This window comes from Sminthopsis crassicaudata, chromosome 1 (assembly GCF_048593235.1).
Source record: "Sminthopsis crassicaudata isolate SCR6 chromosome 1, ASM4859323v1, whole genome shotgun sequence".
Taxonomy (NCBI): domain Eukaryota; kingdom Metazoa; phylum Chordata; class Mammalia; order Dasyuromorphia; family Dasyuridae; genus Sminthopsis; species Sminthopsis crassicaudata.
The window spans coordinates 575,149,797-575,155,796 of NC_133617.1; positions in this window are offsets into that span (position 1 = coordinate 575,149,797).

Genomic DNA, 6,000 nt, shown 5'->3' on the forward strand with positions numbered 1-6,000 from the left:
TTCCTCAGAGTGGTTTCCCATTTTGTTTATAGAAGATTCTAGTCACTTTCATTCATTGGGAATTGGGTGAGATACTGTGTACTGCCAATATGAAATATTATTATGTTGAGGCTAATTTCTGTTATAACAACTGATTTTTCTAATGCATAATTCCCTTATATAATGTTATTAGAGCATGATTGTTCTTGCCTGGTGTTATTCTGGTTTTACCATGTTTTAGGATTGTAGCATGTTTCTATAATGATTACATACACACACAAACATACAAACACACACACATACCTTGCTGGAATAGTTGATAAAGGACTTTCAAAAGGCCAGGTACCAGATTTAAAATCAAAGAATTTGATGTTAAATTCCAGCCATTTAACACCAATGTAACCTTGTGCTAAAAACTTCCCCTCTCTAGGACTCATTTTCCTCATCTATAGAATGGGTGAAATAGACTAGATAAACACTGAGGTTTTCTCCAATTCTAAATATATGATTCTTCTTTAGTCTTCAACATGAATGGTCATCATTCTGAATAAAGAATGCTTGGAAAATTGTTTCATTGCTATGCTATTACTTTAGTAGGTTATAGGCAATGTTTAGACAGAGTTAATAGATGTTTTATAGATAAATGAATTCATATTTAGCTACTGAACAGTGGAAAAGATAGGACTGCAGGAAAGTAGCTATGGGACATTCTGAGAGATTGGAAGATAGATACAAATAAGCAGAGACTCAGACTGAATAGCTTATGGAAGGAGGAAATTTCATAGTAAACCTAGGCTCATAGAATTGGAACTTTTGGATCATCTAGTTCCAGTTCTTCATTTTGTAAATGAGAAAATGGGTCCTAAGGAGGAAAGGTGACTTGACTAGTCATTCAATTGTCAGTAGCAAAGCCAGGGATATATAGCTCTAAGGAATAATTGCTTTTCTGGACTAATTTATTGATGTGGCAAAGAGGATCTCAGGATTTCAAGAAAAGGGACAGTTTCATTTTGTGTGAATTTTGTTTTTATTCTGATTGAGGAGATTGGAATCAGAAAACCTAGATATGAATAGTGGTTCTGCGATATACTAATTATATGAACCTGAGCTGGCACATCTCTAGATTTTAGAATCCTCAGTGGTAAAATAAGAGGGTTGGATTGAATAACCTCTCAGGTTCCCTCTAGGTCTAATAGTCTATAAAACCTATGATCATTGGGTTGGAACCTACTGCCCTCCATATTTACTATTCACTTTTCATTTTCATATATTCTAAGTATATTGATCAGATCTAGAAGCAGGGGTATATTGTCTTTGAGGTCATGGGCCTGTCATTTAATAATTATTACCCTCCCCCCAAAAAATCCCCAAACTAACATATAATACTTTAAGGTTGCAAAATAATATGCATATGTATGTGTGTATGTATGTATGTATGTATATATATATATATATATATATGTATATATATATATATATATCGTCTCATCCTCACAACCCTACAAGGTAGGTTTTATTATTATTATTTTCATTTTACAGATGAGGAAACTGAGGGAAATGGAGTTAATCGACTTGTTAATTAACAGTCTGAATGTCTGAGATAGCATTTTAGCTCGGTACCTCTTAATTCTCTAACAAATATTCTATCTACCACACTATCTTTCCCTTTTTTCTATACTTTTTAAGATGAGAAAAAAAAAAGTTTCATAGGAGCCCTGAAAATTGGTTCATAATCTTAGGATTATGTATTACCTGAATCATGGAGGCGGGTTCTTTATATCAGATAATATAGTACAAAAAAGCAAGGTACATTTTTCTACATGTGGGAACAAGAACAATTAATATTTATATAGCACTCTAAAGTTTACAAAGTCATTTCCATATGTTATTTCATTTGGCCTTTACAACCTTGTGAGGTACATTATTAGTCCTATTTTACAGATGAAGACACTTAAGTCTGAAAGAGGTTTATATGATTTACCAAGGGACACATGTCTAGATGGCAATGGTATGATCCTAGGCAAGCCATTTTACCCTGCTTGCCTCAATTTCCTCCTGTGTAAAAAATGAGCAGGAGAAGGAAATGGCAAAAACTTCAGAATCTTTGCCAAGAAAACCTCAAATCTTACCTAAAACAATTACTAGCTGTGTGACTCAGGACACTTTAACTGTGTTTGCCTTAGTTTCTTCTTTTGTAAAGTGAGCTGAAGAAGGATATGGCAAACTAGTGTCTTTGCCAAGAAATGTCATGGAATATTATTGTTCTATAAGAAATGATGAACAGGCTGATTTCAGAAAAGCTTGGAAAGACTTACATGAATTGATACGGAATGAAGTGAGCAGAACCAGGAGAACATTGTATAAAGTGTAGGATTATGTGATGATTAGCTGTGAAGACTCTTCTCAACAATGTGGTGATTCAAGGAATTTTAATAGACTTGGGTTGGAAAATGCCAATCACATCCAAAGAGAGAACTATGGAGATTGAATATGGATCGAAGCATAGTATTTTCACTTTTTTTTCTTTGTATTCTTTCTCTGATTTTCCCATTTTGATCTGATTTTCTTGTAACAATATGACAAATATAAAAATATGTTTAAAAGAATTGCACATATTTAACCTATATCAGATTGTCTTGAGTGGGGCAAGGGAGAGAAAAAATTTTCCACAAACTTTTCCACAAATGTTTTCAAAAAATGAATGTTGAAAATTATCTTTACATGTATTTGCAAAAATAAGATATATATTTAAAAAAGAAATGTCATGACTGGACAACGAACAACAAAAGAAATGAGCTTGTTCGAACCTAGTCTAAAGGTAATAGCTTAAAAAAAAATTCTGAAGAAAGACGGGAAGGGCTCCCCTGTGAGCAAAGCTTTAGAGCTTTAGTGAATGAATTTTGTGCTCTCTCTTCTGCTTGAAAAAATCATTACATACTGTCCAGGTAGGAAGGGGGCACAGGAACCTCCTTGTCACCTATGCCTAAACCAAGAATGCCTTCTAGGGCATATCCCCGCCAAAAACCAAACCTTTGCTTAAAGGAGTCAAGGGCAGGGGAGGTGGGGAGAGAACCCACTATTGCCTGGGGCAGTCCATCCCACTTTTAGATTTTAGCTTTCAATGTTAGGAAGTTTTTTGGTTTTATTTTGTTTTGTTTTGGGTTGTTTGTTTGTTTGTTTGTTTTTGCCATGCATCAAGCCTAAATTTATGACTACAAACCTCAACTCATTGTTCTACCTTCATGAAAATACACTCCTACCATTATCTTCTCCTTTTAGCATCATCAGCCTATCTCCATCACTGAAACCTTAGATTCTGCTTCTAAACAATGAGGAGGAGGTCTTCCCTTGTCTTGCTCAGAACCAGACCTTCACATCTTTTCCTGACCACTTTGAATCCATGCTACCTGTGAGATATATACATTTCCCTCCATCTTCTAGCTTACCTTTATGTGTTTTCTTCCTTCTAATTAAGCATTTTTCTCTGGCTATCCCCCCCCCCATCCTGTCATGCTTTTCCTTTTCTGCTTTGCTCTTGATTTCCTTTCAGTCCCAACTAAAATGCCATTTTTTTTGGTTGGAAGCTTTCTCCAAACCTTCCCAATTCTAGTGTTTTCCCACTGTTACTTATTTCTTATTTATCATTTGTATAGCTTGTTTTGCATATATTTGCTGTGTGTTTACTTACTAAACTGTGTTGTTGTTGTTGTTTTTAAAGAATGTCTTTCACCTCTTTTTGTATCCCTAGCACTTAGCACATTGTAGGCATTTGATTATTTGCCCAGATTGGTAGAAAGTTGATAGGAGTTGCCCAAGCTTGTACTCATTTAGCTTAGATTTCAAAAACCCAGGTTATCTCTACATCATAATAGTATTCAAAAGGGAAATATTCTGGACCATCTAGTTATATTATGACATGACTCCTTTTAAATGTTACAATAGAAAACAATATCATCCTAGTGGAAACCCTGGGATTCATGACAATGCTTTTTGTGCTCACAACAGTCAATAGAAATAATGTCACTTTGGATGCTGCCACTATAAACTCCAGTTTCTAAATGTGACTATATTTTTAGCAGTGTATAGACAGAGATGACTTTAAGACTAAGTGCCTAATTCAGATGTACATGAGAAAATTTTGAGTATATCAAATGTATATTTAAAATAAATTTATATGAAATTTCTTTTTAAAAGAATTAAATGAGGCTGAGCATTTCCTGCTGCTGAAGTTTGAACCCCTATCACAGGGCTAAAATCTAATCAGGGATCTACACTGAATCTTGTGCCAATACAGTGAGCCTCTAAGGAGTATAGAGTCACCAAGTTTTAGGGAGAGGGGAATTAGCTCAGCTTATAAAACCTAAGCAGATTATAACTTGTACACTGATCATTATTGGGATCAGGCTTGTGAGAAGCTGCTATACTTTCAACTTGTCCAAAATAGGGAGACCCACTTTAAAAATAAATAAATAAATAAAAGATTATCTTATTTGCACATGTTTTATTGAAACTCTTAAAGTTCTCTTTCTAGTTTATCATCTTTCACCCTACCACATGAACATCTCTCCCATTCCAAGTAAACTGATTTATGCATTTATTCCATACTCATTCCTACCTCCAGGTCTTTAACTCTTTACCTATGTCTAATCTCTTCTTTCCTCTTTTAATTTGCCTTTGCCCATGACTTTTATATATAAATCAAAGTCTGCTTCAAATCCTAAAAACTTTTCCTAAGCATTCTAACAGCTATTCCTACTTGGAACTCATTTGGTGTTTAATAACATATGATTTTGTTATGATACCTCTTGTTAATTAACTCTTGGATGACATGCTGTCAATAAATATCCATTGAATTAATGAATCTATACATATTAACACCAAGATAAGGATGTAGATGCTGTATTCTCCAGTGTACCAGTTGCCTTTTTCCATCTTTACCTATACTCTTTTACTCCATCCCCTCTGCTCACTCTTCTCGCTTTTTTCAGTTTTAGTGATCTACTCAAATGTTCTGCCCAAAGCTGGGATGATCCAGAGCTCTAACCAGCAATTTAGGTGTCCAGAGCAAGCATCATGAAATGTGTCCTCAAATCAACTTTAAAATTGGTGATGTGAAAATAATACAAGAAGTAATCAAGATTAAACTCAGCTAAGCAGGAGAAGGAATTGGATACAATAGTGTCTCCAGATGGATACATCTGGTAATTTCATATTTAAACTAATTACTGTTACACACTAACTGCCAGACTCAGTTGTTTTTAGCTGCAAAAGGAATACATAAATTAAATTTTGATGTGTTCTATATTTTGATACCCTGCAGCAAAGCTCCAATCACATCATCCTAGTTAGAGTTTTAGAATGCTGTTGTTCAGTATTTCAGTCATGTCTAATTCTTCATGGTCCCATTTGGATTTTTCTTGGCAGAGATACAGGAGTGATTTGCCATTTTCTTCTCCAGTTTATTTTACAGACAAGGAAATTAAGGCAAATAGGGTTAATTGCCCAGGGTCACAGAAGAAGAGACTTCAACAACAGCACTTTATTTACTGTGCTATCTAGATGCCTTTTGCTTTAGGATGGTCCCCTATTCTTAGCTCTCTCCACTATCCAGTAATTAGTGCCAAACATCTATGCATAAATCTCTATGATGATGGTCAGAGCTGGGCTCAGAACTGTCATCTATAGTCAGGACCCCCTGATAATAAAAGCCATAATTTTGAAGGTATTACTGTTTTTGCAAAGGAGATTTCTAAAGGAGCTCCACAACGCTTATTTATGACTTTAATGAACACATCAACTTTAAGAAGTGGAGACTGTTAGGTAATACAAAGCACTTTCTCTTTCTCCAGTCTTGTGTGCATGAAACTTGGGACTACTATAATATAAGAGGTCAGTTGAGAAGGAAATTATCTGCTTTCAAGAAAAATAAATTTAAAATTCAAAGAAGGTGAAAGAAAGAAGGTACTTGACAAAAGCTAATTTTGGGGGGGGGAAACAAGGGTTGAAAAAGGCTATAAAGTT